Source organism: Octopus bimaculoides, chromosome 25, assembly GCF_046866305.1.
Source record: "Octopus bimaculoides isolate indiv1 chromosome 25, ASM4686630v1, whole genome shotgun sequence".
Lineage (NCBI taxonomy): Eukaryota > Metazoa > Mollusca > Cephalopoda > Octopoda > Octopodidae > Octopus > Octopus bimaculoides.
Genome location: NC_142952.1, coordinates 118,046 through 141,222, shown reverse-complemented (window position 1 = coordinate 141,222; position 23,177 = coordinate 118,046). Strand labels below are relative to the sequence as shown.

General features: G+C 38.5%; 2 protein-coding genes across 3 annotated transcripts in view; one reads left to right on the top strand and one right to left on the bottom strand.

Annotated features, from left to right (window-relative positions):
* The window catches only part of LOC106875559 (E3 ubiquitin-protein ligase SIAH1A), a 58,220-nt gene extending 53,095 nt beyond the window's left edge, over positions 1–5,125 (bottom strand). The window contains exon 1 of one of the 2 annotated variants that reach the window (XM_089341587.1): positions 4,870–5,125. The gene's annotated coding sequence lies outside the window, so the exon portion shown is untranslated. Of the gene's footprint in view, positions 1–2,154; positions 2,304–4,869 lie in introns of those variants that run through there. The other variant, XM_052976188.2, reaches the window with a different exon arrangement.
* The window catches only part of LOC106881281 (uncharacterized), a 28,500-nt gene continuing 6,466 nt past the window's right edge, over positions 1,144–23,177 (top strand). The window contains exons 1-2 of the mRNA XM_014931612.3: positions 1,144–1,262; positions 15,855–16,288. The gene's annotated coding sequence lies outside the window, so the exon portion shown is untranslated. The remainder of the gene's footprint in view (positions 1,263–15,854; positions 16,289–23,177) is intronic.

Genomic DNA, 23,177 nt, shown 5'->3' with positions numbered 1-23,177 from the left:
ATATATATATACATATATATATACATATATATATACATATATATATACATAATATATATACATATATATATATATACATATATATATACATATATATATACATATATATATACATATATAAATATATACATATATAATATACATATATATATACATATATATACATTTATATATACATTTATATATACATTTATATATACATTTATATATACATTTATATATACATTTATATATACATTTATATACACATATATACACATATATATACACATATATATATGAACCTAGCCAGTACAATTTTAGTTCATCGTAGAAAGCTATTAAATTAATGAGTGTGCACAACAACTAAAGAGGTAGTAGGCGCAATGACTTTGTATATGTAAACAAATGGGAAAAATGGGTCACAAAGGAAACATGGAATAATTATATAAGTCACACAGATAGAACATCGATTTTCTAGAACCTTTGCTTCCAAAGCATTCCCGGATTACCGATTTTCCGAATCAGGGATGGTCACCTTCGTCAATACACACTAAATCAAACATATCAATTTTCGTTAAGTAATTAAACAAAATACAGACATTAATATAAATTAGTGTGGATTAAAAGAGATTCCGGACAATTAGCGTCCAGATTGGTCGTCCGTATTATATATGTGTGCGTGTTTACTCCTATATAAGCCCTGACTGAGGAGAAATCTATGATAAAAGACAACCCAACCATAATCATCCAGTCTTTTTCTCTTTCCAGACTTTGTGTGTAGCAGACTTCCTTAAGATGGTTGATTGTGACTTGATGGAGATTCGGGGTTTTGTGAGCCACTTCTTACAGGCTCTCACGTCGACTTGTGTGTGTGTAGATAGATACACAAGAATGGATATAGATAAATAGATAGGTAGAGAGAGGTAGGTATATATTTAGACATCAATGTAAAGATTACACAATCCTGCGATCAGCAAGAATCACTGAGGTCGAAGTATATTAGAAAAGATTTCAATCAAGACACCTAAGACAAACGCATATCATTACATACACAGTGTGTGTGTGTGTGTGTGTGTGTGTGTGTGTGTGTGTGTGTGTGTGTGTATATATATACACACACACACACATAATCTGTACATACACGTAGAAACCTATACACTCATACACAGAGGTTACCAATGGCGGCGGGCAGGGCATCAAATCCTACACACACAGAGAAAAGACAACAGCCGAGTGTTTTTTGGTGCAGTTTAAAATTAAACTAGCGATCGAACATCGGGGTTAGTGCATTACAGTTGTTATATAAAGTTGTAATTCATTAAAATGTAATTACTGTGAAAACTATATTTTATCTTACAGTAAACAGAACTTCTGTGGGATTTTTTTGTTCAGATAAAAACGACACGCGTATACAAACACAATTGTGTGAGCAGTGTATGGGTAGTTGCCAGTGTATATACTGATATATAATTATTTATACTCATGTGTGTGTGTGTATGCATAATCATGTAAATACGTATACATTTAATCTTATATACCTGATATATATATATATTATATATATATATATATATATAATCATACATTTCAGGGTGTATATATATATATATATATATATATATATATATATATATATATATATACACGTGTGTGTATACACACAAAAGGTAAATATCTGAATACATATATAACCTTATAAAATTGACACACACACACATATAGGTTTGCCCAAACGTGTGGTAAATGTCTTCAAATACTCACACGTACCACTACAGGGACACTTACACATTGTGCAAAAGCCATCAAAAGAAAATATACAGAAAACATTAGTCAAATAATAATATTTAACTAATAATAATATATATCCGAATAATAATAATAATATATACAGAGAGAGAGAGAGAGAGAGAAAAGGAGAGAGAATGAGTGAAAGGGAGGGAGAGAGAGAGAGAGAAACGCAGAAATTTTGATAGGAAGCTCTAGAAATAGAAATATAAACATTTATATATATATGTAAGTAATAATATAAATGTATGTATAAAAAGAAATATACAGGCATCATGTGTGTGTGTGAATAAGGATGATAGGAGAAAATGTGTTGGAAAGAGCAATCGAAAGTCTTGATATTCTTATTCGAAAGGTTAGAGATGGAGATTGGTGGCAAAGACTTACCATTTTTGTTGTGTGAAAAGAAAAGGTATAAATGTAGAGATTTGTAAACTTCGCAAGTCAAATGCGCAGTTTAATAATCAATGAATTCTGCATGTAGATTCCCGTTACATTAATGATACACGAACGAACTAAAAGCTGGTGAAGTGTGTGTGTGCAGATGTATGAGTGTTATGGGGTCTTTATGTATGAGTGTGTATGGGTGAGACTGTTGTATGTGTGTGTATAGACACGTACGGCTTTGTGTATGAGTGTATGAGTGAAAATGTGTATGTGTATGTAGGTGAAGTGTTTGATTCAGGGGGAGATAATTCGTAAGGAGAGGAAAAGAAAGAAAGGAAAATAGAAATCGAGTTGCAAAGTAAGTAGGAGGAGGAGGAGGAGGTAATTTAATGATAATTGTGGTGGTGTTTATGATGCTGATGACGAGGAGGAGCTGAAAGAAAGACGTAAAAAGAAAGCGAGGGAGGTTTATTTAGAGTGAGTGAAAGGTAATATAGTATGCTGAACAGGAAGAAAATAAAGGAAAGGTTTGTTTAGAAAGTGAGTGGAGAAGTAGTGTAATGATGAACGAGAGGTAAAAAAGCGAGAAGAAATGAAATAAAGAGAGAGGATGAGTGAATGGTAGTAGGAGGATAAACGAGAGGAAAAGGAAGAGGGACAGCCGAATCAAAGAAGGAAGATGCTTACTAAGACTATGGTGGTAACAAGATGTGGTTGAGAGGAGAAGGAAGAGCGAAGAGAAGAAACAGAAAGAGACATATGGAATAATGAAGGGGAGGAAAAGTAAAGTTGAGAAAAGGGCAAGATTGGAAACTTGGTGTGTTACGTCACTCAAATATGTGTTGACGTTTGTGTCTACTCATTATTCGGAATCCACGAAAGGTTACGTTTGAGATGTCCCTGTGTATAGTCATTGTGTCTGTGTGCTAAGGGGTTTGTTCTGCAACGACATGGTTTTAGGTTTAGTCCCTGTGCATGGCATCTACTATAGCCTCGGGCCGACCAAAACCTTGTGTATGAATTTGGTGGGCGGAAACTGAGAGAAGCTGGTCGTGTATGTGTGTCCCACTGCCGCTTGATAACAGGTTTTGGTTTGTTTATGTCCTCATAATTTCACTGTTCGGCAAACTACATTGATAGAATAGGTACCAGACTTAGAAGAAGAAAAAAGTACTAGGCTCGACCCGTTTCACCAAAAACTCTTGAAGGCGATGCCCCAACGTGGCTGTAGTCCGATGACTGAAACGATAAAAAAAATAAAGAAACGCACCTCTTAAACGGCTTCCAGAAATCCGAGAATACTGTGCGATATCATGCAATATATTTTTTTACTATGTATTTAGTAAACAAACCGTTTCTGAAGTTGGTTAATTTGAATACGGTGTGTTAAAATAACTTTATTCTTTCTAAAATAGATTGTTTAAAATTGAACACACTCTGCTTTACAATTGTATTAATTTGAATCTATTAAAAAAATTTAGTTCTTTACTTTTCGTAGTTTGTTTTATATTTGTAGATAACTATGCAAAGTTGTGCTCCCCACCACATGGTTCCGAGTTCAATCTCACTGCGTGGCACATTGGGCAAGTGTCTCTTACTATTGACCCCGTCCGGTCAAAGTCTTACGAGTGATTTTGTCAGACGGAAACCCAAAGAAACCGTCGTGTGTGTATATATGTATATATATATATATATATATATATATATATATATATATATATATATATATATATATATATATATATATATATATATATATATATATATATATATATATATATATATATATATATATATATATATATATATATATATATATAGGCGTAGGAGTGTCTGTGTGGTAAGTAGCTTGCTTACCAACCACATGGTCCCGGGTTCAGTCCCACTGCGTGGCATCTTGGGCAAGTGTCTTCTACTATAGCCTCGGGCCGACCAAAGCCTTGTGAGTGGATTTGGTAGACGGAAACTGAAAGAAGCCCGTCGTATATATGTATATACATATGTATGTGTTTGTGTGTCTGTGTTTGTCCCCCTAACATCGCTTGACAACCGATGCTGGTGTGTTTATGTCCCCGTAACTTAGCGGTTCGGCAAAAGAGACCGATAGAATAAGTACTAGGCTTCTAAAGAATAAGTCCTGGGGTCGATTTGCTCGACTAAAGGTGGTGCTCCAGCATGGCCACAGTCAAAAGACTGAAACAAGTAAAAGAGTATATATATATGCGTGTGTGTGTGTATGTATCTTTGTGTTTGTCCCCCATCTCCGGTTTATAATCCTGTTACTTAAGGTTCGGCTAAAGACAGAATAAGTACTAGACTAGAAGAGAGAAAAAGGTACTGAGGTCGATTCGTTCGACTAAAATCCCAGCAGCAGTCGAATGACCGAAATACGTAAAAGATATACAAAAACGAGATATTTAAAGTCTCCAAAAACAAATAAAAATTGGGAAATTCAGAAATCTGAACACTTCCGGTTTCAAGCTTGCCGGTTTTTGGGGCCTGATACTGTTTCGGAACGGGAAAAGTTTTGCCAGCATTGAAAAGCTGTACGGATGTGGGTGAGAGAAAGGAAGATTAGAAATATTTTAAGATGTAGAAAACATAAAATAGATAAAGGAATGAGTTAATAATCATCGATTTATATGTTGTAGGTTTTTTTGGTTATAAAATTCTATAGGGATGATTTTTTTAAGGTCAGTCTATATATCTACTTACATGCATACGTGGTGGTGACAGAATATGTACCAGACTTTAAAAAAGTACTGGGATCGATTTATTCGACAAAACTCTTCAAGGCAGTGTTCCAGTATGGCCGCAGTACAATGACTGAAATAAGTCAAAGATGGATAGATAAAGGAACGTATACATCTATATATACATATATAGGATCTTTCCATATGGGATCTCTATGTGAATACACGCACACATACACACCTACATACATACATGTCAGTGTCATTATAGCAGTGATACACACACAAATCTGTCAATTTACATATTTGTCAGCCAACATCGAAGCACACACACACATGCCCCTGTGTATTATAAGTGTATAACAATCAGAAATAGGACAAATACTAAGAATTCCCTTTCGTTACTAAATTCAAGCCATGTAATTTATTATTAAAAAAAAAATCTATTTTCTGATTCCGTCCTGTTTCGGTTCCGGAATTTCTTTTGTTTTCGTTTTAAATAAATAAGTATTCTATACGCAATAACACTGATGTATCTAATGTGTGTGTGTGTGTGTATATGTTATGTCCTGTTATTATTTTCTTTGTATTTGTGTAACATTGTTCGTTTTTTTTTCCGTCCTTGTTTTTGTATATATTCACTGCTTTCTTCCAAGGAATCTGATGCTCTTAGCTTAGTTTTTCCTTGGGGCTGGCCAGATTGAAGCAATCTCGAGTATAACCAGCCGAAATTGCAAAGATAATCTGGAGCTCGACTGATGAAAGAAAATTCCGAATGACCTGTCCTTGTTTTTTTTTTTTTTTTGTATTGTCTATCTGGATGTTTTGTTGTCCCTTTCTTGCATCACCTAACTGTCTGGATGTTTTACGTTCTTGCTCCATTTTGTATTATATAAATATACTTCTTCACGCAGCCCAAGAAACATTTTCATTCATTAACTCCACCAACAACGACAACATCCATGCGATAGCATTGACTTCAGTGCTCAATTGGTACTTTATCAACACTGAAACGACGAAAGGCAAAGTCGACCTTGGCGAAATTTGAATTCAGAACCTAAAGAGTTTGAAGAAATGTAACCAAGTATTTTGTCTGACTCGCTTACGATTCTACTAGCTCCACACATTAAATGTTCATTGCATTAATACAAATTTCCCGCACGACATACTTACCTTCAATCACCTCAATATATTCAAAGAAAAACATTCTCTTGGTTTTATTTCATTGCTAAATTTAGCTTAGTTCTACCGAATATTATTTTGCTTTCATTTCATTATACCGATCTTTGTCGACTTTAGCAGTTTCATCTTCTGGATTCCAAAGTAAAACAGCGCCGGTGAGGTGTCAACATTTTCGTCGTACAACTGCTTTCTAGTAGTATAGCTACAGTGTATACTGCCAGGGTATCCCTTCAGTTTGTCTCCCACTCCGGACCCTTAAATCTATACAGGCTTATACAGCAGACTCAAAGGTGCCGCCCCCATAAAAGTGTCGCCTGGAATGGACCACATCCCTCTCCGATTCCTAACTACGTCACTTTTGCAACCCGGTCGTTGGCAGTTCGATAGCAATTGTGACTTTTGAACTTCGATAAATAATTTAGATAACTTCGATGTGTTTCAACCAAAGATTGGCTCACTTGATAGGGTCTTTCAAGTCATTTTTAAAACAAGTTTTGTGGTATCATGGCCCATTCGAACAGTGGGGTTGTTGATGACTGAGATGTATCCAGGTATAGGTAGCTTATCTGGTATTTCTTGAAAAAATTTGTCCTGATTTGTTTTGGAATAATGTTAAATAGAGCAGGGCCTGTTGAAAAGAAATTGTGTTGCAGGAAACTGCTATGTGTTTATTAAATACCTCTTTTTCGATGTAGTTGACTAAACACGCACGCGCGCACACACACACGATGAGGTTATGTTTGGGTTGTAGTGATAGCATGGTTGATGGTTCGATAGTAAGGTGTTTGGTGATGAAGATGCTACTGCTGTAAATGTTTGTTTTTTTGTTGTTAAGGTGAGCTAGGAGAATCATTAGGGCGTTGGATGTAATGCTTAGCGGCATTTCTTGGGGCTCTCAACGTTCTGAGTTCAAATTCTGCCGAGGTCAGTTTTGCCTTTCATCCTTTTGGTGGCGATAAAATAAAATACTAGCTGAGCAGTGGGATCGATGTAATCGAATTGAATCCTTCCCCACCAAATTGATGGCATTGTACCTATTGTGGAAAGCATTATTATTGGATCAAAGACATTACTCTCCTAACCAGCCCGTGTCTTTTTTATTTTCAGATGTAGCGTATCTAAACTACATTATCCAATGTACGTTCTCGATTTTATTTTTAATTGGTCGGTGATTTGGTTGCTATTTCGAGCAGGTTTTCTAATCACGTAAACGCTACAGCTTGTTGAAAGACTGACTAGGATGATTGTTTGATGGGTTTTGTTGTTATTGTTGTTGGTGTCATTACTGATGTTGCTGGAAGTGTAGGTGTGGGTGTTGATGCTTGTGTTGTGGTAGTGGTGATAGTGCGTGTGTGTGTGGGGGGGGGAGTTCCTGTGACGTTGATGTTGATGTTATTAATGTTGTTACAGTTGTTAGTGGTGGTGGCTGTGGCGATGATGGTGTTGTTGGTTGGGGTGATGATGTTGGTGGCGGTGGTGGTGCGGTTTGTGGCGTTGGTGATGGTGGTTGGTGGTGGTGAAGGTGGGATGGAGTTGGCGATTGGGATGCTTTATTATTAGCATTATTGCTCTTTCTCATAAACTCACTGTTATCTCTTTTTGTTTTCCACGAAAGAATGTCTCCCATCCTCTTAGTTCAGAGATCCGTGTTTATTTTGGATGACATTATTTTTGAAAACAAAACCGGATTGGGGAAACCAACAAATTAGTCAGAGTAAAAATAAACTCTCAGTCCACAGATAGGACGTTTTACAAGCAGCCTCGGGGATGCACTCCACCTCAGTCCTTAGGTTGATTTTTTTCTTTCTTTCTAAAGTCTACTAATTATTTTATCGGTGTTTAGGCGAACCGCTAGGCTACGGGGATGTAAACAAAATAATAGCAGCTGTCAAGCGATTGTGGAGACACACGCACATTCATATATATATAATATGTGTGTGTGTGTGTGTATGAACTTTTTCAGAATGAGATAAAAAAAAAACCAAGGCTGTGAAGAATTTAGAACATTTATAAATAGGTCTTACAGCTGTTTCCAGGATATTTATTATATCCCTTCATCGGAGATGGTGTGAGAAAATGATTAAGCAATGGTTAATTTAGATAAGATATGAAATAGAGAGTGAAGTGGAGGAATGAAAATAGATGTGAGATATGCAGGGATATTGCATTTGTAGATCCATTATTTAGGCAGAATGGTATACATATAAGATTCCAATACCTTGTGAGTAAAATCCAACAGTATTTAAAAATTGGTCATTCCAAGTATAGAGTTTGTACACAGTGCTATTGAATCAAGGGTTTATTTAAAGTGACCTCAGCACAGATTCCATCCTTTCCAGGTGCCCTACCAAGATTCAAATTTACTTATTGATGTCATTACTTCCTCTATTGAGGGCGAAGAGTCTAAGGAGCCAATGATAGGTCTTTGTTGCATAGTATCAATCACTGTTTAATCCACAACTGACTCATGGTTTAGGAATTCAGAGAAGCGTTCGATCCAGCGACCTGTGATTTCTGTTGATTTAGTAAACAGAGTGGAAGACTATTTGGAAAGCAAAGGAGCTGATGTGGAGCGCTTAGGTCCATAAGCTCGCTTCATAAGATGGTAAAGCTTCTTGCTGTCAATTGCATCAGCAGCAGCCTGAACATCACGAGCAAGAGCCTCCCACTAAGTGTTCTGCATCTTCCTAAGAGATCGCTGCAGTAGTGATTTTACATTGTTATAGTGGGCAAGTGCTAGACTTCGCTGCACAGTAGACAGTTCTCTGTGTAGCAATACACTGTGAGCATGGCGCTTTACCACCAATAGTCGCTGAACTTCAGCATCATTTTCATCAAGCCAGTCTCTGTGTTTGGCAGTAACATATCCCTGTGTTTCTGCTGCACATTGTAGAACGTGGTGTCCAAAATCCTCCCATGCTGCAGCAGTTTCAGTCCTGGACAAGCGAGTCTGAAGTTCTTTCCTAACCACAACATCATATACCTTGTGGACATTTAGACGGCGAGGAATGCTGACTGGTCCTCTTCTCTTTTTTACTCTAATTACCATTCAGAACTTTGCTCGCACCATTCTGTGGTCTGTCCAGCATTCCGATCCATGAGAGGACATGACATTACAAATGTCATAGATGTCGCGCTTGCGGATGATGATACAATCCAGCAAGTGCCAAACTTTAGACCTTGGGTGCATCCACGTTGTTGTGTGATCACCTTTGTGCATAAAATGAGTGCTTGCAATGCAAAGTCCATGTTCTTCGCAAAGCTCCAGTAGCGTGAGACCATTGCTATTCGTTTTCCCCACTCCAAAACGTCCTAGAGAGCTCCATGTTTGCCATGGAGCAAACATGTTTTGAACAAGATCCCAGTCTGTTCCAAACCTGGCATTAAAATCCCCCAGTAGAATGACTTTATCAGAATTGGGGATTTTTCTAAGTATGGCTCTCAGCTGGGTATAAATACCAGCGACAGGATAAATACCAGGTTTTACAAAACAGGTACTAAGGTCGATTTGTTCGAGTAAAACCCTGAAAGGTTGTACTCCAGCATAACCGCAGACCAATGGCTGAAACGAATAAAACAAAACTACATATTTCGAATTGCCTCGGTATTACCCAAACAACCGTAATCCTCACTGCATTCAACATTTGCATTAAGATTTCGGATTTGTATTGTCTGCCCCATATTTTCTAACAAGAAAAGGTGGATCTATTTTAAAACGGGGGCCACATTTTTCATTAATGTTTTACGTAGTGTTTTTGGTACCGAAAGACTTTCAAACTTCGTATACTTATCTATTTTGTGTTATAGAACAGAAAAATATTTTTGTATTCGAATTTATTTCATGTAAAAAATTGTCTTATTTCGATAATTTCAACCAATCACTGACAAGTATTCAGTTGTTTACATTTACTCCTTTGGCTGATTAAGCGATGTAAAGCGTATTTAATCTCCATACCTTCGTTTTATTTGCTTTTTTCATTTTAAATTTGCTTTAACCCTAACCCTAACCCTAACCCTAGGGTTAGGGTTAGAGTTAGGGTTAGGGTTAGGGTTAATTGTTTCAGAATCGTTTGTTTATGTAGTCGGCACTTAATGTATATCGGCTGAATGGACGTCAGTGATTGGTTGAAATTACAGAAATACGACAACTTTAACATGGAATAATTTATGGATTTCTTTTTTTTTAAAGAAGACTAAGAGAAAAAGATGTTTTATATGACATATTCTACCAGAGTTCCAAGTTTCAAAGTGTTTCGTTAATGAAAAATGTGGCCCCCGTTTTAAAAAAGACCCGAAAAGGTTATTTCAATAATTTTTCTCCTCCCCAAAGATGTGATTTTAACTAATTCAAAAAATTTCGCTTACAACATAACGTATGTTAGGTCACACTTTACTATTAGTTTTCATATCACAGACGCCTCTAAGGCTTTTCTCAGTTATTAATATATTATTCCAATATTAGGTCGCAAACTGGACGAAATGTAAAGCAGTATTTCTTCTAGCTCTTTACTTTCTGAGTTCAAATTTCGCAGAGGTTGACTTTGCCTTTCATCCTTTCGGAGTCGATAAAATAAGAGCTGGCAGAATTGTTATCGCGCCTGACAAAATACGTAGAGGTATTTTCTCGATTTCACGTTCTGAGTTCAAAGGCCGCCGTGGGTCAACTCTGCCTTTCATCCTCTTGGGGTTGATGAGACCGATGAAGTCGAATTACCACTTCCTCGAAATTGCTGGCCTTGTGTCAAAATTTGAAACCAATATGGTGGCTTAGAATCGTTAGCATGCCGGGCAAAATGCTAAGCGGTATTTCGTCCGTCCTTACGTTCTGAGTTCAAATTCCGTCGAGGTCCTTTTGGGATCGATGAAATAACTACCAATTGAACACTGGAGTCGATGTAATCGATTTTGTCTTTTCCCCGAAATTGTCCTGTGCCGAAATTTGAAATCAATATGAAAGAAATTTTGTTAAATTACTAAAGGGAAACTACTCGGTAAAATATACAGTTATGTCCCATAACTAACAAATGCGCACCTATTTTCCCTGAAATTTTCTATTTAAATTACGTCCCATAACAAGCTTCACGCAGTCAACTCGATTCGGTACAATTCACGCAAGTGCCTCTGGCATTAGTATCTATAATCGATAGTTACTTATCGAGGGGAAGGCAACAGCCAAGTACTTGGCTGGTTTTTACTTTATCCCTTATAAAAATTTTCCACCACACCATAAGAGAAATTATTGTATTATGTGCAACAATACATAAATCATGTATATAATAAATAAATAAATAAATAAATAAATACTTAATGATCATAGGCGTAGGAGTGGCTGTGTGGTAAGTAGCTTGCTTACGAACCATATGGTTCCGGGTTCAGTGACACCTTGGGCAAGTGTCTTCTACTATAGCCTTGGACCAGCCAAAGCCTTGAGTGGATTTGGTAGACGGAAACTGAAAGAAGCCCGTCGTATATATGTATATATATATATATATATATATATATATATATATATATATATATGTATGTATGTGTGTATATGTTTGTGTGTCTGTGTTTGTCCCCCCCCCAACACCGCTTGAAAACCGATGCTGGTGTGTTTACGTCCCTTTTCTTTGTTTTTCTGTTTTCACCTTTTTTTTTTTATCTGTGATTCGTTGAAGAGGTGGAAGCACACTCCTTCGTCTAATACTTTTTCAGAACCTTTACTTTGTTTAAGTATGAAAAACTCAAAGATTACGCTATGTATGTAGCTATGTATGTATGTACCTTTTATCTTTTACTTTTATCGGTTTTAGTTCAAAGCTGCGGCCATGCTGGGGCACCACTGTTTTGCTATTCTGTTATTATTGAGAGTCTCCTCTGATATGTGGCATTTGATGAATAAGGGAGTTTGATGTCACTGCCCTCATTTGCGCCTCCTGACTGGGACTCTCGACAGGAAGAGATCCAATTTTGTTTTGAAAACATTGTTTTGATCTTTGGCACTGTGCAGTAGTGACTTGTTCTGGCATTTGTATAGCTTTCAATGCCAAAATTTGGCACAATCCCTTCCAGGATCTTCCAGATTACTGCATATCTCTCCTGCCTTCACTCCAGGGAGTAGAGTCTTAGCTGTTTCAGCCTTTCCCAGTAGTTGAGCTGTTGCAATGAGATGATCTTTGTGATGCTTCACTGGATTGCTTCAAGGTCCGCTGTTAATTTTACACCGTGGGGTGACCATAGTTGGGAGAAGTAGTCCAGGTGGTTGAGGACGAATGTCCTTCAGAAGATCATCATGGTTTCCTTCTCTCTGGTTCTGAAGGTTCTCAGGATCTAGCCTACCAGCCATTTACTCCTTGTCGTCATCTTGGTAATGCGGCACATCCATACCCATCATGTTTTCTGGTTTCTTTGAACTGTTGTTTTGTTGTATAAGAGGGTGTTACTAACGCCAAATTCAACTCTGTCATTTTCAAGAGAGGAAGGGTTCTCTGGAGCACTGTTACAACAAGACATGAAGAGAGAGGAGGAAGGGAGGAGGTGTCAGCACTGGTAGTGGTGGCAGCTTCAATTATAGTAAAGATTACAATGATAGGAAAGGGTAGTGGTTTAAACAAGCAGTATTGGTACAGAGTTGAGAGATTGGCAGATGAATATACAGGCTGACAGATAAAAAGTATGACTGTACAGGTAGGTAGGCAGGTAGGTAGACAGACAGACAAACAAACTGACAGACAGGCAGAGATAGCTAGATGGACTGACATATAGGTCGGGAGCTAGACAGACAGATAGATTGATAGACACACACTCTAAAATGCTTGGTGTTAGAAAGGACATCCAGCTGTAGAATCTATGCCAAAGCTCACATGGAGCAGGATGCTGCCCTGCATATTACTGTATCCTGTCGAATACTCCTATGATGATGATGAGGATGATGATGATGACAGGCAGATACACAGACAGGCATGCAAAGAGACAGAAAGACTAACAGACAGCTAGCTAGCTAGCTAGCTAGACAGATAGATAGATAGATACATACATACATACATACATACATACATACATAGATACATACATAGACAGACAGACAGACATACATAGTCCTTTCTAAGTTAAACCAAACTCTTTTTTTTTCTTGCTCAGTGAAAATATATTTAAAGCAAAAAAGATAAAAGAAACACTGCAAGTGAGAAATTGCAAAAGTCTCAGCAAAGCAACCAATTTTGAAATAAACACATAAATACATATTTGAGGATAAATTTATGGGGCACTTGGTGTTTTTTTTCCCCCCTCTTGGTTGCCCTGTAGTTTGGCAGCCCAAATCTTCTTCTTTCACATGCAAGAATAAATCAGTTTAAAGCTAGTTGCTTATCTGCCTGTGTGTGTGTGCGTGCATTTGTGAAATGCACACATACACGCCATTTAAGGGAGGATTATATATCCTGTCATTGTGTGAGATGAAAAAATGGTTTTAAGAAACCTATTGTGTTCAGTTTGACATGAATCTCCAGCCACTGCCCCCACACACCACCACCACTACTCTTCTATGCTTGCTCAATGTTGCTGCTCAGTGCCTTTCACCTTTCTTACGTGCCCAGAAGCAGGTTTATAACAGTTTTTGGTGATCTATTCCTTTCCCTTATTTTCATTGTTTTTTACTGTACCTACTCTACTCACTACCTCCACACTAACCGATGACTCCTTTCTCTTTTTCCTTCCATAACTACTTCACACCTATTCATACAGTCCCCCTCTCTCCTCTCTCTTGCTTTAGGTGTGTGTGCATGTGCATGTGTGTGTGTGTGTGTGTGTGTGTGTGTGTGTGTAATACATACTTATATACATATATATATTAGGTTGTCAAGAAAGTTCTTGTGGTTTTTAACCTTTAAATTTAGATGCACATATCTCGGCTCAAACAAAACTTTATTCATCGAAATAAACACCATCAGAATCAACACACTTTTGCCAATGCGGAACAAGTTTAATTATGCCAGTAGTGTAAAAATCCTGTGTTCTGTTGGCGATGAAGTCATTGAAGGCGTGTTTGGCATGGTTTTGTTTTTGAAACATTTCTCATGCAGGAAGTTGTAGAGATGCTTGAAAAAGTGGAAGTTGGAAGGCGAGAGGTCTGGTGAGTATGGCAGATGAGGCAGAGTTTCATAGCCCAATTTGTTCAACTTCTGCAGGGTCAGTTGTGCGACATGCGGCTGAGCGTTGTTGTGGAGAAGAATTGGTCCTTTTCTATTGACCAATGCTGGCTGTTGTTGTCGGAGTTTCTTTTGCATTTCATCCATTTGCTGATAATACTTTTCCGCTGTAACGGTTTCACCTGGATCCAAAAAGCTGTGATGGATGAGACCAGCTGCAGACCACCAAACAGTCACCATGACCTTCTTTTGGTGCAACTTTGACTGAGCTGCACTTTGCCGGTTGTGGTAAAGAATCCACTTTTCATCGCAAGTCACAATCCGGTTGAGAAATGGGTTGTTCTTGTTGCGTAAAAGAAGGAAAGACGACACTTCAAAACAGCGTCTGATATGTTACTTTATTGTCCTAATCTGACTTGTCGTGTTACATCATTGTATTACAGGTTGGCCCTGATTTGAATGTCATTCTGATTTGTTGCTGTGATACAAATGTATCATTTGTGCGGCACCCATTTCTCAATTATTTTTGTTTTTCCAATCTCTTTCAAGTGGTTAGAAATTGTCATATACGTTACGTCTAATTTAGAAGCAAGCTCTCGAGCAGTTGTGTGTGGATTGGCTTCGTCTAAAGCTCTTAGTTGATCACTGTCAATATCCGATGGCCGACCACTACACTTATCATCTTCAAGACTCCGCTATGAAATTTCTTGAACCACAATTGTGCTGTACATTCATTACTGGTTCCTGGGCCAAATGCATCGTTGATATCGCGATCTGTTTCAGCAGCTTTTTAGCCTAGCTTGAACTGGAATAAGAAAATTGTGCGAAGTTGGCTTAATATGGTCACTAAATCTGCTAAAAATAGCAGCCAAATTGCCTCATATCACACTGTTACCATTTTAGAAAAAAGGAAAGGACACTTTAGGCAATGTAAACCCCCTAAGAAGACAGTATGGTCATGGCTGGAATGTCTCTGATCAGGGAGGTTTATCTCGATTGATGCAGTGGGTGGGGTGGATGTTAAACATCACCTTACTATCGTCATCATCATCGCCATGATCACCCCACTATCACCACCACCACCACTACTGTTACGACCACCGTCACTAACAACAACACTGCCACCACCACCACCACCACCACCATCACCACCACCACCACCACAATCACCACCACCACCACCACCACCACTACCACTACCACTACCCCACTCCTCCACTGCCACCACCATCGCTATTTCATCTTGCAGCCTAGCTTTTCAAGATTTATTTGATAAAAAATGATGGCAGGGCCCGGAGAAGTGTTACACCAGCATACTGATAATCCGTGTGTGTGTGTGTATCGCCACCACCACCACCATCCCCACTACCATCCTCTCACCACCACCACCATCTTCATAACCAGCACTGCTATCATCATCATTATTGTCATAACACCATCATCCCCACTACCATCCTCCCACCACCACCACCTCTATTCCCACCATTCTTTCCAGTCTTACTACCACTGTCAGTATTATTTCTTGCTCAGCACTAATACTTGCACATCTACCACCACCACCACCACCACCACCACCACCACTACTTCTGCAATCTAGCACCTACTTCAAGTACTGTCACCACCACTACCACCACAACCCTCATAACCATACTACTACTACTACTACTACTACTACTTTTACATCATGATGTTTCAGGAATGTGACTAACTCAATAAATGAGACCAGCACCTCTACCATTTCTGCTATCTCCACCATTGCAACCCCATCAAGCACCACCACCTTCAGCAGTGCCACAACCTTAACAACAGTAACACCCACTACTACTGCATGACTACCACTGCTGCTGACACCACCACCATTACTTCTGTAACCACCTGACACAATCACCTTCTCAAAAGCTAGCAATATGGGCAAGTACCCTGTTGGATATCACAGGTGGCGCTGTAATTATTGACTGGCTTACTTGGTATTGTTTATGGTTGTTGGTATTATTTTTTGTTGTAGTTGTCATTGTTGTGGTTGTTGCTGTTATTATTGTTGTTTTCGACACCACTGTTTTCTCTGCTTTTCTGGAGAATTACTGCACCAAGATTGAGGAATGAACCTTAGAAATTGCTGGTTAACATAAGGTAAGTGCGTCTAATATGTTACTTTATGGTCCTAATCTGACTTGTCGTGTTACATCATTGTATTACAGGTTGGCCCTGATTTGAATGTCGTTCTGATTTGTTGCTGTCATACAAATGTTGTGTTACATCATTGTCCTGATGGAAATGTTATTCTACTTCATTGTTTAGGTGCAAGCAAGGGTGGGTGGGTGGATGTGGTTCAGAAGCGTTCTTTGCAGCCATGTAATCTTGGGTTCAGTTCTACTGCATGGCACCCAGAGCAAAAGTCTTCTATAACCTCAAACTTACCAAAGTCTTGTGAGTGGATTTGGTAGATGGAAAGAGTGTGGAAATCTGCCATAAATGTGTACATACATACATATATATATATATATATATATATATATATATATATATATACACACAAACATGAGAGGGTGCTGAAAAGCTCTTGGCTTTAAGGGTATCGGGAAAGGTCCAACCTTCCAAGTTCTTTTACAGAGCTTATATTTTCTATGAGCAATCACTCAACCTTTTGATTGACAACTCTCCCACTCTCTATCTATCACCATAAAACAATCTCTCTCTCTCTCTCTCTCTCTCTCTCTCTCTCTCTATATATATATATATATATATATATATATATATATATATATATATATATATATATTTACCATACTTTTTGACACTTCTTTGTTTATGTGTTAACTCTCATGCATAACTTTCATTTTGTTTAATACCCCCACCCCCTTTAATCTTAACTTACATTTTATCACAGCTATCATGTACAAAAATCCTGTTCTGGTTGGGTAAAAATGGTCAAACTTTAAACCTGCGTAACATTTTTTTAGAACTGTTTTTGGAATAAATGAAATTAGGAACTCGGATTCACCAAGAAAAAGTAAAGCAATAAACCAAATTGAAAAATTTCACTTAATTTTAAAATTTCAAAATCTGTGACAGTGACTGAAAAGATCTCTCTCTCTCTCTCTCTCTCTCTCTCTCTCTCTCTCTCTCTCTCTCTCATTTGTTTATCTCTTTCATTTTCTCATGGCAAACTTTCTCATTCTATAAAAGTATAACACTCACACTATGTGTGTGTATGTGTGTGTGTCTGTGTGCGCGAGTGTGCGTGTGCTTGTTAGTGTGTATGTATGCATGTGAGTAAAGAGTTTCATTAGGCCAACAGAGTGATTTAAAAAAGGTGTGTAATAGATAATTTATTTTAATTGCATACTTCGTATATATGCTTTTTTTCTTACACACACACACACACACACACACACACACACACACTTTATGCAGAGTGGGATTAAAGATTTAAATAAATGTTTTTGTTGTAGTTGCTTATATCCCAGCAATGGACCACTGCATCATCATTCCATAGAAAGTGTGTATGGGGAGAAAAATATTGCAAAATATCAATGCATGTTAGAGTGACAAAGAAACAAGGAAGGCACCAGGTGGTCTAGGATGTGCCAGAAACAACTGCTAAATCTCCTTTAAATCACATACTTTTACATCTGAAAATTATTTTGAAATAATATACAGAAACAAATTACAGATTCAGACTTCCTGTATTTTAAAATTCATCATCATCATCATCATCGTTTAACGTCCGCTTTCCATGCTAGCATGGGTTGGACGATTTGACTGAGGACTGGTGCAACCGGATGGCTACACCAGGCTCCAATCTAATTCGGCAGAGTTTCTACAGCTGGATGCCCTTCCTAACGCCAACCACTCAGAGAGTGTAGTGGGTGTTTTTACGTGTCACCCGCACGAAAACGGCCACGCTCGAAATGGTGTCTTTTATGTGCCACCCGCACAAGAGCCAGTCCAGGGGCACTGGCAACGATCTCGCTCGAAAACCCTACAAGGCCAGTCAGGCGGTACTGGCAACGGTCACGCTCAGGATGGTACATCTTATGTGCCACCCGCACAAGAGCCAGTCCAGGGGCCCTGGCAACGATCTCACTTGGCTTGCCGGGTCTTCTCACGCACAGCACATTTCCAAAGGTCTCAGTCAGTAGTCATCGCCTCGGTGAGGCCCAATGCTCGAAGGTCTGGTTAATAAAAATTTTGAGAAAAAGCTGAAATTTTAGGATTTAGTGGGAGGGCAGGGTTAATGAAAAGACTTTAAAAATGTTCACTATTGATTTTAAATTATCTTTCATTTTCTCTTTGATAATAAAGGAAGTGGGGATTGTAATGGTGATTGCTGATTTCCCCATTTTTTTTTTTTTTTTTTTTTTTTTTAACTTTCAAAGCTTCTCCTATCATTTAGTAGTGTAAAAGAAAATTTGGCCCAAACAGTACTGAGTAGGAAGGTCGGGGAGGGATTGAAATAATTTACAAATTTTCAAAAATATTCCTTTTTTTAACCAAAAAGGCATCTCCCATTGTTTCTAAGTGTGTAGTGTAAAAAAAAAAAAAAATCTGAAAAATCCCTGTCAAAATGGAGAAAATCTAACTTATGTGAGCATGCTGTTCTGAAAGCCCACCAAGGCTTTCTATTGGAAAATTACCTGGCAATGATGGAACACTCATCATCATCATCATCATCCAGTGTTTTAAATCTAGGTTTTGTCCCCATTAACAGGTGTGGCCGGATCTACCACAATGCCATAGCAACCGCCCTCACACCATCTTACCATCTTGTCCTGTTTTGGGCATTCTCCTTTCTCAAGCCAACCCTCCCAATCTCCTCTTCCACCTGTCCCTTCCATGTCTTCCTTGGTCTACCTCGCTTTCGCAGTCCATTTACCTCTAGCCTAAGTACCCTCCTCAGAACATGCTCCTCATCCCTCCTCAACACATGCCCATACCACCTCAATCCATTCACCCTCACTAGCCATTCCACTGATTCCTCCAACCCCAGCATCCCCATCAACACCTCAGTCTTCCTCTTATCAAACAGCTTCACACCACACATTTCTTTCGCCATTGCTCTCTTGCTCTTTCTCAGACACTATGTCTCACTCAGACACTATGTCTCACTCAGACACTATGTCTCACTCAGACACTATGTCTCACTCAGACACTATGTCTCTCCCTCAGACACTATGTCTCTCTGTCAGACACTATGTCTCACTCAGACACTATGTCTCTCCGTCAGACACTATGTCTCACTCAGACACTATGTCTCTCCCTCAGACACTATGTCTCACTCAGACACTATGTCTCTCCCTCAGACACTATGTCTCACTCAGACACTATGTCTCTCCGTCAGACACTATGTCTCACTCAGACACTATGTCTCTCCGTCAGACACTATGTCTCACTCAGACACTATGTCTCTCCGTCAGACACTATGTCTCACTCCCATACAGCATTGCAGCTCTCACGCAACTCTTATAGACCCTTCCTTTCATCTTTAATGAGAACCTTTTCCAATATAACAATGTCCCACATTCCCTGAACGTCACCCAATCAAGTCTCGCTATTGCTGTCACAGCTGCTTCACATCCACCACTTTCAGTTTCTATACATGAGTGGTCCCTAGACTGAGACCCCTACCATGATTTTTAAGAAATGTGGTAGAAAATTAGCTAAGGAAGGTAGGGATGCTACTCCCTGAGACTCCTTTTGGAGCCCCCTACCCCTTTCGGAGCCTCCCTACCCCTTTCAGATCCCCTTTACTCAGCTAGTGCATATATATATATATATATATATATATATATATATATATATATATATATATATATATGCTGGTGGCATGTAAAAAGCGCCATCCAAACGTGATCATTGCCAGGCCTGCCTTACTGGCTCCTGTGTTGGCGGCATGTAAAAAGCACCCACTACACTCTCAGAGTGGTTGGCATTAGGAAGGGCATCCAGCTGTAGAAACTCCGCCAGACCAGATTGGAGCCTGGTGCAGCTGCTGGCTCTCCAGACCTCAGTCAAACCATCCAACTCATGCCCGCATGCAAAACAGACATTAATCTATGATGATGATATATATGTATATATAGTTATGAATGTATATGTGTATGTATATAAACAAGATAAAGGATAAGAGAAACAATATATTTTATTCACAATGTTTTGTTTCAGTCTAATGACAAACAATCCTTAATCTTTATCCTAGCTGGAAGGGAATTATTAGGTCTTAAGAAGAAATGTTATGAAGTAAACAGACTTAAGAAAAAAAGGTTGTAAAACAACAATAAAACAAAAATAAAACAACTGTATCATTGTATAGAAAGAGGAGCAGTATATAATAGTGAAATACACTTACCTCACACACACACCTATACTTACACATACACACAAGCAGAGACATATGCATATATATATTTATATATCTAAACATATATACACCTATCAGTCTCTCTCTCTCTTTATATATATATATGTGTGTGTGTGTGTATATATATATATATATATATATATATATATATATATATGTATGTGTGTATGTATGTATATATATATATATATGCATATATATATATATACATACACACATGCATATACACATGAAACCTGCATACATGCACGTACACAGACATACACACACGCTTACATACTCTCATATACACACACACATGCACACATGCGCATGCTCACACACATCCAACATCTTTGTTACAAAAGATGAACAATTACATTATATCTGACATGTTCAGCTGTTACTTGCTCAAAATTATAATTTTCCCCTCTGGGTTCAGCTTAACCTCAAATTATGAAATAATCTGGTTGTTGTAGATGTTGTTTAGCTCGAGGTCAACCTCAGCAGTGCAAGCCTATAACAAAGATTATTCTGTTCATGCACATCCTGCCTTTTCTCACTAGATATCTAGGGCTATATTATCCAATGTATCTTTTAAGATGTTTGGGTTTAGCTTTCAGGCAGATTTGGTCATTATTTCTAACCGGTCAAATGACTGCACAAAAGATCCTTGATTGATTCTTGAAAAATAAGGAAGTGTCTTTTTTTTTTTTTTTTTTTCACTTGTTGAGTCTGGTGGAAGAGGTATTGCTCATGATCTTTGTAGGTTCTCTGAGTCCAGTGTGATTGATGCCATTAATGTTTTGTTTAAACTGTTGTGGATCAACAACCCCACCGTAAGGTCCTGTCCTTGTTGCAGTGTGGTTGCTTATATGACCCTGAGAGTTGTGCCAGCAGAGTGCAAGCTCGTTGTAAGGCACCACTGCTCAATGGGTCAAAGGGTAGAGGTCAGACTAATGTGGACCATATCTTTCCAGAATTAAAAAGGTATTTGCATAGTGCCAACATCCCTACTAGAAAAATAGCAAAGCTATAAAAGCATTGACAACAATTCAAAGCCAACAAGACTCCAGAGAGGAAGGTCTTCCTTGAGGAGAAACATATGATATAGTGCAGCGAAACCTGCAAGCATGTCATAAAAATAGCTTAATGTGAGACACTGAAAAAGAACTGGAAAGGCAGGGATTTAACTGGAGAAAAGCAGGAAAGACAACCTAGGGTCAAGAATAGTGGAGAAAGATTGTTGGTAGCCCATAAGGAGTGAAGGGCTTAAGGAAATAAAACAAGATTAATAGTTGCAAGAAAAACATGAGGTGGGAAAAGATTCCAGAGGACCAATCTTTTGGAGTAAGGGGGACCAGGCTTAAAGGGTAGTGCAGAATGGAGGGGCTTGGATATACCATGAGTCAGGATGTTTATCTCCCATAAAGTGTGGTGGTGGTGAGAAGAGGAAAAAAAAACAATGAGTGAGGGAGAGAGAGAGAGAGAGAGAAAGTGGGGAACTGAAGAGTATAAAATGTAAATAACATCATCATCATCATCGTTCAACGTCTGCTTTCCATGCTAGCATGGGTTGGACGATTTGACTGAGGACTGGCAAACCAGATGGCTACACCAGGCTCCAATCTGATTTGGCAGATTTTCTACAGCTGGATGCCCTTCCTAACGCTAACCACTCCGAGAGTGTAGTGGGTGCTTTTATATGCCACCAGCACGAAGGCCTGTCAGGCGGTACTGGCAATGGCCACACTCAAAATGGTGTATTTTACGTGCCACCTGCATAGGAGCCCGTCCAGTGGCACTGGCAATGACCTCGCTCGAATGTCTTTTCACGTGCCACCAGCACAAGTGCCAGGAAGACGACGCTGGTAACGATCACGCTCAAATGGTGCTATTTACATGCCACTGGCACGGAAGCCAGACAGCTGCTCTGGCAATGATCACGCTCGGATGGTTTCACCTATATTATATATATTTAATATACATATTGTATACATTTATACATGTTACATATTTGTTGTGTACATGTTGCAGACATGTACATGTGTTGTATACATGTTATATTTTGTGTATATGTTGTTCATATGTTAAATATATCATGTTTGTTGCTTAACAGTTTGGCTTCTCAATTTGCCTTCTATTCTGAAATTTCTCCACTGTTCTAGAATTCTGTTATTTACTGTAATTTAACAAAGATATCTAACATCATCTCTTAGGCACAAACTTTTGTGGTGGTGGTGGTGGTGGTGGGGAGCAGTTGATTATATTCCCCCCACCCCTGCCACAGAAGACTAAGTTGTAAATCAGCATAATTAACGTAATTTAAACTAAGAATGTAAGCATATACTAATAAGTATCAAAATATCACATATAGGTAGCACAAGTGTGGTGGAGTGGCAAGAAGTTTGTTTCCCAACCACATGGTTCTGGGTTTGGTCCCCTTGGCTGGAAGCTTACATAGGTGTCTTCTATTATAGCTCCAGACCAACCAAAGCCTTGTGAATGGATTTGCTTGATGAAAACTGAAAGAAGCCCCTTGTATATGAATATATTTATGTGTGTGTGTGTGAGGGTGTGTATGTATGTGTGTGTGTGTACCTTTGTATTTATATTTGTTCACCACCACCACCACCACCACCACTTGACAATCAGTGTTGTTTTGTTTACATCCCTGTA